The sequence below is a fragment of the Benincasa hispida genome, chromosome 4 (genome assembly GCF_009727055.1).
Source record: "Benincasa hispida cultivar B227 chromosome 4, ASM972705v1, whole genome shotgun sequence".
NCBI classification, from domain to species: domain Eukaryota; kingdom Viridiplantae; phylum Streptophyta; class Magnoliopsida; order Cucurbitales; family Cucurbitaceae; genus Benincasa; species Benincasa hispida.
In genome coordinates this window covers 5821404-5833736 of record NC_052352.1, presented here as the reverse complement: position 1 = coordinate 5833736, position 12333 = coordinate 5821404, and the positions used below count along the sequence as shown (strand labels likewise).

The following is a 12333-nucleotide window of genomic DNA, read 5'->3' as shown; positions in this document are numbered from 1 at the left end:
CGATTTCTCTCGGCTTCGCCTTTTCTCCTTGCTCTCTCTCCGTCTCTATATGTATATGTATATCTCATTTCTCTTTGATAGCATTGGGTATTTATCAGCTTTACGTTCCATCATAATTTATTATGTTGTCGCCTTGATGCGAGGTCTTTATGCGATCACTTTTTGAGAAACTATTCACGATCGCGTGACTTATGGTCGTAAATTCAAGCGCGTTGTCGCATTGTGGCCTTGGATCGCAATTTCATATGCGCCATTGCATTGTACCTGCATAGAATAGGCAAATTAACTACTTTTATGCGATGAGCATTTGAGATCGTAATTCCTTTTAGTTTGGTGCTTTCAAACATAATATTGCTTATTTTACCATCGCTTTCTCTCATTGTTTTACTAATTTGAGCTGTAATAACTTGTATTTCTATCAATTATCACGCCCCCAAATTTAAAACAATGCTTGTCCTCAAGCATAAACCAAAGATTTTCTATACGATTTCAATCGCCTTCACCCCATCTAGAATTCTCAAGGTGCCTTATTCAAATTGCTGAACCAATGCCTTCTTAATTCCTATCCTAATCTCTTCCTAAAATATTTCTACTCTTTAGGGACCGCGAGCTTAATCTTCAAAAAAATCTTTACTCATTTCCAAGACATCGCATGATTTAATTCAAACTTTATCAAACCGGGTTGTTCAAGTGATTTTGACCCTTGCACGGTTCAGATATTCGTTTTGTGATCTTGCGCTGATCCAAGTGCCCAGCCTTCATTTTGGCTTACCCCCACGGGTGTCATACGGACATCCAACTACGAGCAAGGTGCTTTTTTTCAGTCAAAACTCATGTCCATCTCTTTATTTGGCAGCGACATTGCGATCACTTGGTTTCTGCGTTGATTACGATTCCCACCTTCGTTTTGGCTTGCCCCCACGGGTGTCATGCGGATATCCAACTACGAGAAGGATCCGATCTCAACGTTATATAATTTTTTTTAAATGAAGTTTCTAAAAATAACAAGGTTGAAAATAACATTATTACCCCTAAATTTAATACGCAACAATGTTCTCATTGCTAAAAGACGAAATAATTCATGCGATGGACTCAGGAAATTTCGTAAAAGTAGTTTTGAAGGAAAGCCGGTAGACCGCTAAATTTTAGAAATGTTTCATGAATTGATTGTCTTGAAATTAATCTGACTCTAGTACATGCAATAAGAAAATAAGCATAAATTTCATCATTGAAGTCATAATGGGCAAGGGGTTAATGCAGCGACCAAATAAAGCAATAAAAAATTCAGGATTGAGTCAAACGAAATAGGATGCGATAGTAGAATTCAGCAATATTAAATTGAAATTTTCAAAGTGTAAAAATTGAAATAAGATGAGGCAAGGAAGGACATAACACCCAAATTTGATTTTTCACCTGCATCATTTTTTATCGCATTCTTTCTTGTGGTGGGCTGATTCTTTAATTGCGATAGGCTGATTGACTTGATCGCGTATTTTGAGGTTATCGCATTGCTCCATCGCAATCGTTTACTACAATAAGTGTGATGATTATCAAGAGGATAAAAAGTATGAAAGAAAGAGTTGGCAATTATAAAGAGTAGTAACCATGCAAAAATTAAGATAGGTTCATGAAAGAAAAACAAAAAAGGATACTAAAAAAGGATATACTTCGTCCCTGATGAATGTGTGTCGCATATCATCGCAAGGACTAAGTGTTTCTTCTTTATTCTAGCTTCCCCAAATCCACTGAGGTTTTCTCGCATTGGAAATCTCCTCCATGATACATCTTTACTCTTTGTCCATTTACCTTAAATGCGTTGGTCCCATTTTTGTTTGTCAATTCTACCACTCCATGCGGGAATACTTCCTTAATTATGAAAGGCCAGGACCAACGTGATTTCAATTTTCCTGGAAAGAGACGGAGCCTAAAATTGAACATTAATACCTTCTGTCCTGCCTGGAGATTTTTCTCACACAAACGCTTATCTTGCCATCGCTTGGTGCGTTATTGTAAATCTTGGCATTCTCATATGCCTGTAGTCTCCATTCGTCCATCTCTAGTAGCTGAAGTTTTCTCTCTTCCCCTACAGCTTTAAGATCAAAGTTAAGCTTCTTAACTGCCCACATCGCCTTATACTCTAGTTCCAACGGCAGATGACAAGACTTTTCAAACACCAACGCATACGGTGACATGCCTATGGGTATCTTATAAGCAGTCCTATATGCCCACAAGGCATCGTCATGCTTCATGGCCCAATCCTTCTACGATGGATTCACCACCTTCTCTAAAATCGACTTGATTTCTCTGTTAGAAACCTCTGCTTGTCCATTTGTTTGGGAGTGAAATGTGGTGGCGATCTTATGGTGGACATTGTATTTGATCAAAAATTTGTTAATAATTCGATTCACAAAGTGGGTCCCTTCGTCACTTATGATGGCACGTGGAGTGCCAAAGCAAGTGAAGATGTTTCTCTGTAAGAACTTAGAGACTGTTGCCATATCATTTGAAACGCATGAAACAACTTCAATCCATTTGGAAACATAGTCGATGACCAATTGAATGTATTTATGACCATTTTATGATGGGAAAGGTCCCATGAAATCTATACCCCAAACGTCGAATAGTTCCACCTCCAATATGATGTTCATTGGCATCGCATTTTTTTTTTCTGAAATGTTCCCAGTGTTGGCACTTATCGCATTTCATGGAATATTCTCGTGCGTCCTTAAACAGAATGGGCCAATAATACCCACATTGCATAACTTTTGCCACTGTGCGCTATCCCCCAAAATGCCCTCCATAGGGTGATTCATGACATTGAAAAAGTATGCGTTGGAAAGCCGTCTCTAGAACACAGAGTCTCAATATCTGGTCTAGTCCCCTTTTGTAAAGATTTGGCTCGTCCCAGTAGTAAAATTTGCATTCATGAATGAGCCGCTTCTTCTGATGGGATGTGTAGCATTTAGGAAATTGTTTGCAGACCAAAAAATTGACAATATCTACATACCAGGGTAGTTTTTCAATCTTAAGCAACTACTCGTCAAGGAATGATGCGTTCACCTCCGACTGGATGCGATCCACTTCAGGATTCTCTAACCTCGATAAATGGTCAGCGACCTAGTTCTCTGTTCCCTTTCGATCGATTATCTCCATATTAAATTTTTGGAGTAAGAGAACCCATCGGATTAGTCTCGGCTTCGCATCTTTTTTGGTCATTAAATATCTTATCGCCGAATGGTCAGTGTAGACTACAACTTTTTATCCTAACAAGTAAGTTCTGAATTTTTCAATCGCTAAAAGTTCCTTCTCAGTGGTAGTGTAATTCGTCTGCGTGGAGTTCAATGTTCTATTAGCATATGCGATGGGGTGTAACATTGTCTTTACTTTTTGTGCCAAGACTGCCCCCATCGCATATCCATTGGCATCGAACATCAACTTGAATATCTTCACCCAATCGGATGAGATCAGAATTGGCGTTGTAGTCAAGGCATCCTTTAGTGCTTTGAATGTGGTGAGACAGTGTGGATCAAAGTCAAAAGGTCTATCAGCTTCTAACAACGCATTCAACGGTTGAGCTATTTTGGAGAAGTCCTTCACAAATCTTCTGTAGAACCCCGTATATCCTAAGAAACTCCTTAATGCTTTCACATTTGCGAGAGGTGGAAGTTTTTCTATACCTTCAATTTTTTATTTATCCACCTCTAGCCCATTCTTTGAAACCTTGTGCCCAAGCACAATTCCTTCTTTAACCATAAAATGGCACTTTTCCTAGTTCAACACCAGCTTAGTTTCTTCACATCTTTTTAGTATTCTCTCCAAGCTTTTCAGACAGATTTCATATGTTTGCCCATAGACTGAGAAATCGTCCATAAAGATTTCAACTGAGTCTTCAAGGTACTCGGAGAAGATTGTCATCATATACCTTTGAAACGTGTTAGACGCATTGCATAGTCCAAAAAGCATGCGACGAAAGGCAAATGTTCCATATGGATAGGTGAATGTGGTCCTTTCTTGATCCTCTGGTGCGATCATAATTTGGTTATAGCCTACGTACCCATCAAGGAAACAGAAATAGTCATTCCTTGCTAGTCGGTCGAGCAATTGATCAATGAAAGGTAAGGGGAAATGATCTTTCTTTGTCGCCGCGTTGAGCTTCCTATAGTTCATACAAATCCGCCAACCACTGACAGTCCTCATGGGAATCAGCTCGTTGCTTGCATTAGGGACTACTGTCATCGCACCCTTCTTAGGAATGCATTACACGGGGCTAATCCATGTGCTATCTGCGATAGGGTATATAATGTCCACATCTAACCACTTGATGATTTCTTTAACAACTTCTTTCATCGCAGGGTTCAGTCTGCGGTTATGTTCTATCGAGCCTTTCTGGTTTTCTTCAAGCCGAATTCGATGCATACAATACGTCAAGCTAATACCTTTGATGTCTACGAGCGTCCATCCGATTGCTCTAATATATTTCTTTAGAGTATGAGTAGTGCAACTTCTTTTTCTTCAGGTAACGTAGAGGATATGATGACTAGTAAGGTTTCATTTTGGCCAAGGAAAACGTACTTCAAGTGGGCTGATAGAGTTTTTAGCTCTAGTATAGGTGGTTGCTCTAGGGAGGGTTTCTGTATTTTTCTTTCTTCATCCAAATTCAACATTTCTTCATTTTTCACTGTCTCTGTTATTGCATGGTAGGTTTCTAAGGATTCTGTCGCATCCTCTCTTTCTTCATTTTCTTCATCAGACTTTCAATCTTTAACACAAATGTGTTCATCGTCGGAATCTAATAAGCTTTCCTCTTATGGGAACTTCATTGCCTTGATAATATTAAACCTGAGCTTCTTTCCATTGATGCTCATTGTGATTTCTCCCTTGTGAACATCTATTTGAGCACGACCAGTAGACAAGAATGGTCGTCCCAATATGATTGGCACATCTTTATCCACCTCATATTCTAGGATAATAAAGTCTACCAGTAGAATGAATTTGTCTATTGAGACCAAGACATCCTTTGATTTTCCTTCAGAGTGTACCAAGGACCTATCTGCAAGTTAGAGAGTCACCGTTGTGGGTATTAGCTGTTCTACATTCAATTGTTTGAAGATTGAAAGAGGCATTAAGTTTATGCTTACCCCAATATCGCATAATGCTTGACCGATGTAGATCCCTCCTATTGAGCAGGGTATTGTAAAGTTGCCTGGGTCGCGCATCTTTGGTAGGATTATAGTATTTGATTCTTGTGTTAATGACACCGTGGCGAATTTTCCTGTGCTTCTCTTCTTTGAAACAATGTCCTTAAAAAACTTGGCATACACCGGCATCTGCTCTATCGCTTCTATAAATGGAATATTGATGTGTAATTGTTTCAATATTTCCAGGAAGCGATGATACTGACTTGCATCGTTTTGTTTCTTTTTCAGTCTTTAAGGAAATGAAGGTAGCTGTACTTTCACTATTCTATGGTCTGGAGGTTTAGAGGTGATCGCATCTTCAGGTTCTATAGTCTCGGCCTCCTTTGACTCAGTTTTCGGCAATAGTTTCTTTGATTCAATCGCATGTTGCTCCTTTGAATCGGTCTTGCTAGGCTTCTTCCTGACTTCTACCGTCGTCTTTCCACTTCTTAGGGTGACTGCTTGGCAGTGTTCTTTCCCTGTATTCCCTGGATTGCGTGGAAGCTCAGTTGAGCTGGGCAATGGCCCTTGAGGTTTGTTCTTTAGCTCTCCCGTAATTTGTCTTATCTGAATTTCCAAATTGCGGATGGATGTATCTTGGTTTTGAAGGACTATTTTATTCTTTTCGATGTATTGCTTCAACAAGTTTTCCAGGGATGATGATGATGGACTTTGAAAGCTGCTAGTTTGCTATTGCTATTCTCCGTTAGTTCTTTGGAAAAATCCTGGTGGTCCTTCTCTCTAAGCCATAGGCTGACTGCCTTGTTGTTGGTTGTTCTTCCAAGAAAAATTAGGGTGATTTCTCCAACCCTAGTTGTAGGTGTTTCAAAAAAGATTGTTTTTGACAAAGTAGATTGATTGAGGATTTCGTGGACACTCCTCAACAGAATGTGATTCTTCACATGCAACACAACTGGTTCTTGTTTGCTCTATCGCATTGACCTGCCCATTTCGAGTTCCGAAATTTTTTGTTGCAATGCCTTGCAACAAATTTATCACCGCATTCATCTGATTTTGCAATGATGCGATGGCACCATTACTTGCATTACCTTCTCTAGGTTTTGCTCTTTGATCGCTTTCTTGCCAATCTTCGTGGTTTTTCAAGATGCGATCAAGAATGCTCTTTGCCTCATCATATGTTTTGTCCAGAAAACCTCATGCTATTGCCGCATTGGCACCTGTCTGCGATGCAAAATTGAGTCCATGATAGAAAATCTCCCTTTGGAGACAATCCGACAATCCATTGTATGGGCAGTCGCGTACTAGTCTCTTAAATCTCGCCCATGCGTCATTGAGCGATTCATCTTCTTCTTGTTCAAAATTAGTGATCAATTTCCTTCTTCTGGCATTCTCTGTGGGAGGAAAATATTTCTTCATAAACTTTTCCACAACTTGTTCCCATGAAATTATCTCTTTTGGTTCGAGAGAGTAAGCCCGTTTTCTTGATTTATGGTGCAATGATGTGTGTAATGCGATGATATGTGGATGCGATGATCATATAAGTTTTCCTAACAAAGCCCAAGTTAAGTCTTCTTAGGTTCCTCGTAAGACCAGGGTCGAACACAGGGACTACTAAATAGATATGCGACGAACTCTTTGATTCTATTGCGGTGGTGAAAAAGAAGTAGATGGTGCTATGATTTAGACTTTCCTATGTGATGGAGTTGAACATAGAGTGATGAAAGCATGGAGTTATAACAAGTATGCGACGAAGGGGTTGAGAAGAGATTTAGCTAACATTTCTCAAGATTATGTACAAGTCATGCAATCATGCTATACAAAAATATTGGTACTACATTTCTCAATGCATAATGCCACATTTCCTATTTCTAGGACGTATGTGGTGTGTATGGAAAGCAATAAATAGTACTTATTTCTAAGTTTCTACTCTTGTTTATACGATCTAATCCGACTCTCTCAAGCCTAGATTCTATCTTTAGACTACTTTCTCAAGTACTTTCAAATGATGAATGATGCATATATAAGACAAGATGATCGCATAAAATGCACAGCTTAAGTCATGCTAGCTAAGTACTTCTCAACCCATTCATAAATTTTGATACTCATGCATGGTGTGGAGAGATTCAACATAGATCGAAATGAAGTTTCCATTTTTGCACATAAAGTGTTGAGTACAAAATAATAAATGGATTGAGAAATAACAAGCCAGGTAAACAATGTCTTGCTTTCCGTGGCCTTTTATACTGCTCTTTATCATTTCAACTCTGTTTCAGTTTGCAGACTCTTGCTCTCGCAAGGGTTGGAATTCTCTCCTTTATGTTGTTTTCCGACAGTCTCTCAATCTGTCCGAAAAGCGATTTCTCTCGGCTTCGCCCCTTCTCCTTGCTCTCTCTCCATCCCTATATATATATATATGTATATCTCCTCTCTCTCTAGTAGCATTAGGTATTTATAGATTTCAAGGTGAAGTAGCTCTTCTTACTAATTATTGTAATGATGGGCAACATTAATTTCCCTACTCCGTTGCACCTGTATAAAAGTCACTGAAAGTTTAATGTACTTGCAACAATATGGTTTTTTAACGATTTGTCAACTGAATTCGAGATCAACCATTATCAGCTTTACGTCCCATCATGATTTATTATGATGTCACCTTGATGCGAGGTCTTTATGCGATCACTTTTTGAGAAACTATTCATGATCGCATGACTTACGATCGCAAATTCAAGCGCGTTGTCGCATTGTGCCCTTGGATCACTATTTCATATGCTCCATTGCATTGTACCTGCGCAGAATAGGCAAATTAATTACTTTTATGCGATGAGCATTAGCGATCGCAATACCTTTTAGTTTGGTGCTTTCAAACATAATATTGCCTATTTTACCATCGTTTTCTCTCATTATTTTACTAATTTGAGCTATAATAACTTGTATTTATACCAATTATCATATAGAACACCTCCAGTCGCATGTCTCCACATGAATAGTCAGGATTTACCATCTGTAGTAGTTCATAACACTTGCAAACCTCTACAAAGCGGGTTGTATCCGTAGTGTCGCCAGGATCAGGTATCCCTTCTTAATTCTTATACTACAGACCTATTTAGGTTATCACTTAAGGCATGATCCACTTGTATATCTCATATACATGCTTAAGTTTATATACAATAACCATGGAGCTTTGTTTATTGGATATGAGTAAATTCCAAATAAAATAACTCTTATTTTATTCATAACAATGTGTATAGTTTACAAACTACGAGACTCCGGGAGAATTAGGACACCAATCCCAACATCCCTAAAGGATGGCAGTATTGCATGACGCTTTATTTGATCTCCAGAAAAGGATAGGGTTACTTTAGTTTCTTGTTCTAATAAGCTTTTCCCTAAGGTTGGCTTATTGGCACGGGACTCCAGAACTTAAAATGAGGGGTTACACTTACACATAATTGTTAAGGATGTTAACAAATTCTGAACCGAACTTAAAATGAGGGGTTTCACTTACACATAATTGTCAAAGGAGTTGTTACTGTCTAATAGTTGAGAATGTCTAATTTAAGTGATGGGGCACTTGGTCACCCTATAGTGACTTTTGTCCTGCTTCACTGAAGAATCATTGCAAAATAGATGTCACATAGGGTATACTAGACTATTTTGCTAAAACATGATTGGTTTTCTAAAAGTAGTTTAATGCAAGTTGACTAAAATAAGTTTGTTCTTTTTCATCAATTTAAATGGCTCTCGTTACACTTAGTTTGTTTTCTGCCAATAAGTTAATTGGCAAAAATTACTCTAGTTGGAAAAACGTGATCAACACGATTTTGATCATCGATGACCTGTGTTTCGTCCTAATGGAGGGGTGAGCTCCCATTTCGTCTCCTAATGCTCCTCGAAACGTTCGGGAAGCATATGAGCACTGGACAAAGGCAAACGAGAAGGCTCGAACGTATATCTTGATAAGCCTTAACGAAGTCTTGGCCAAGAAGCATGAGCCCTGCTCACTGCCTGTGAAATCATGGAGTCCCTAAAGGGAATGTTCGGACAACCGTTCGCACAGCTCAGGCACGACGCTCTCAAGTACATCTTTAATACCCATATGCAAGAGGGGGCATCTATTCGAGAACATGTTATCAACATGATGATCCACTTCAAAGTGGCAGAGATGAACAGGTCAAGCATCGATGAAGCCAGCCAGGTTAGCATTATACTGGAATCTTTACCAGAAAATTTCCTCCACTTCCGTAGTAATGTTGTTCTGAACAGAATTGACTAAAACCTGACTACCTTGTTCAATGAGTTGCAGACTTCCCAATCCTTGTTGAAAAGCAAGGAGAAGAAGGGTGAAGCAAATGTTGTTTCATCTTCTAAAAAGTTCCATAAAGGTTCGACCTCCGGTACCAAAAAGTGAAAGAAGAATAAAGGTGAAAAGGGGAAGGTTGCTGCTAACCCAGGAGTTGTTGTTCCAAGGGGTAGATAAGCAGTGAGGGTTAACAAAGGAAAGTGTTTCTATTGCAACTAGGATGGACACTGGAAGAAGAACTACCCTAGATATTTGGCAGAAAAGAAGAAGACCAAACAAGGTAAATATGATTTGCTTGTCATGGAAACTTGTTTAGTAGAGAATGATGATTTTGCCTGAATTATTTACTCTGGGGCCACTAACCATTCATTTTAGGGAATTAGTTCCTAGCGGCAACTTGATGCTGGTGAGATGACGATACGAGTTGGAATCGAGAACGTCGTCTTAGGTTTGACAGTGGGAGGTCTCCATTATCTTTACAGAACAAATTTTTCATTCTGAATGATGTATTTATAGTTCATGATTTAAGAAGGAACTTAGTTTCTATAAAGTGTCTTTTAGAACACAACTATCAATTAAAGTTTTCTTTTAATAAAGTGTTTATTACAAAGAATGGTATTGATATATGTTCTGCTAAACTAAAAAAAAAATTTATGTGCTAAGACCATTAGCAATAAATGCCCTCCAGAACTAGAGATGTTTAAAACTGATGTAACTCAAAATAAATGACTTGAGAGGTTGGTGAATAATGAACTTCAAAGAGAGTTAGAAGAAAATTCTTTACCTATGTGTGAGTCATGCCTTGAATGCAAGATGACAGAAAGGCCTTTTACTTGAAAAGGTCATAGGGTCAAAGAACCTCTAGACCTAGTGCATTCAGACCTTCGTGGTCTGATGAATGTAAAAGTCATGGGAGGTTGTGAATATTTCATCACTTTCATGATGATTATTTAAGATATGGGTACGTTTATTTAATGCAACATAAGTTTGAATCTTTTGAAAAGTTCAAAGAAGTCAAGGCTAAAGTTGAAAATGCATTAAATAGAATGATCAAAACATTTCGATCTGATCAAGGTAGAGAGTTTATGGATTTAACTTTCTAGAACTATATGATAGAACATGAAATAGTATCCCAAGTCTCAGTACCTGGTACACCTCAGCAAAATGGTGTATCAGAAAGGAGAAATCGACCCTTGTTGGATATGGTTCGGTCTATGATGAGTTATACTTCCTTACCTGGCTTGTTTTGGGGTTATGTAGTGGAGACTACAACATATATCTTGAACTGCGTCCCCTCTAAGAGCATTGTCATAATACCTTTGGAATTATGGAATGGTCGTAATGCTAGTTTACGTCATTTTAGAATCTGGGGTTGCCTAACACATGTGCTTGAGGCTAATCCTAAGAAATTGGAGCCATGTTCAAGGTTATGCCTATTTGTAGGCTACCCCAAGAGAATGAGAGGTGGTTATTTCTTTGATCCTAAAGAAAACAAAGTATTTGCATCGACAGATGCTTCTTTTCTTAAGGAGACCACATAAGGGAGCACAAACCCAGAAGTAAAATCGTGTTGAATGAGATTTCCAAAGAAACTAATGAATCTTCAACAAAAGTTGTCAAAGAGCCTAGTACCTCAATAAGAGTTGTTGAAGTAGGTTCATCGAGTAGGTCAAATCCACCTCAAGTGTTATGAGAACCTCGACGTAGTGGGAGGGTTATGAATCCACCTATTCGCTATATGGGTTTAACTGAAATCCTAACTATGGTAGCTGATGGCGAAGTTGAGGATCCATAGTCTTATAAGAAGGAAATGGAGAATGTTGATAGAGATAAATGGATCAAAGCCATGGATCTTGAAATGGAATGTATGTACTTCAATTCAGTATGGGATCTTGTAGATAAACCTGACGAGGTTAAACCTATAGGTTGTAAATGGATCTACAAGAGGAAACAGAGTGCTGATGGGAATGAGCAAACCTTTAAGGCTAGACTGGCAGTAAAGGGTTATACCCAGGTAGAAGAAGTCAACTATGAGGAGACTTTATCGCTTGTTGCTATGCTAAAATATATTTGGATCCTTCTATCCATTGTTTCATATTATGACTATGAGATATGGCAAATAGATGTCAAGACTACTTTTCTGAATGGCGATCTTGAGGAGACCATTTATATGGTATAGCCCGAGGGATTTATAATCCAAGGTCAAGAGTAAAAGGTTTGCAAGCTTAATCGGTCTATTTATGAACTAAAACAAGCCTCTTGATCTTGAAACATAAGATTTGATACTGCGATAAAACCTTATGGCTTTGATCAAAACGTTGATATGCCTTGTGTCTACAAGAAGATCATTAACAATTCAATAGTTTTTCTAGTGTTGTATGTATATGATATTCTACTCATTGGTAATGATGTAGGTTTATTGACTACAGTCTTAGGCGGCATATATCGACAAGATGCTTGTCAAGTATTCGATGCAAAACTCCAAGACGGGCTTATTGCCTTTCAGGAATCGAGTTACATTGTCTAAGGAACAGTGTCCTAAGACACCTCAAGAGGTTGAGAATATGAGACGGATCCCCTATGCATCTTCCATGGGTAGTTTGATGTATGTGATATTATGTACTAGACTTGACATCTGCTATGTAATGGGGATAGTCAGTAGATATCAATCTAATCTAGGATTAAATCACTGGACAGTCGTTAAGAACATCCTCAAGTATCTACGGAGAACGAGGGACTACATTCTTGTGTATGGTTCTAAGGATTTGATCCTTATGGGATATACAGACTCTAATTTTAAGTTTGAGGGGGATTCTAGGAAATCCACATCAGGATCATTATTCACTCTTAACAAAGGGGTCATAGTATGGTGAAACACCAAGCAGGGGTACATCG

The 12333-nt window shown here is 38.5% G+C and overlaps 1 non-coding gene across 1 annotated transcript; it reads left to right on the top strand.

The window, feature by feature from the left end:
- The first annotated feature begins 6414 nt into the window (after positions 1–6414).
- On the top strand, positions 6415–6521 carry LOC120076965. The gene has a single exon (XR_005481709.1). It is a non-coding gene; the product is annotated as a small nucleolar RNA R71 (small nucleolar RNA).
- Positions 6522–12333: the final 5812 nt, after the last annotated feature.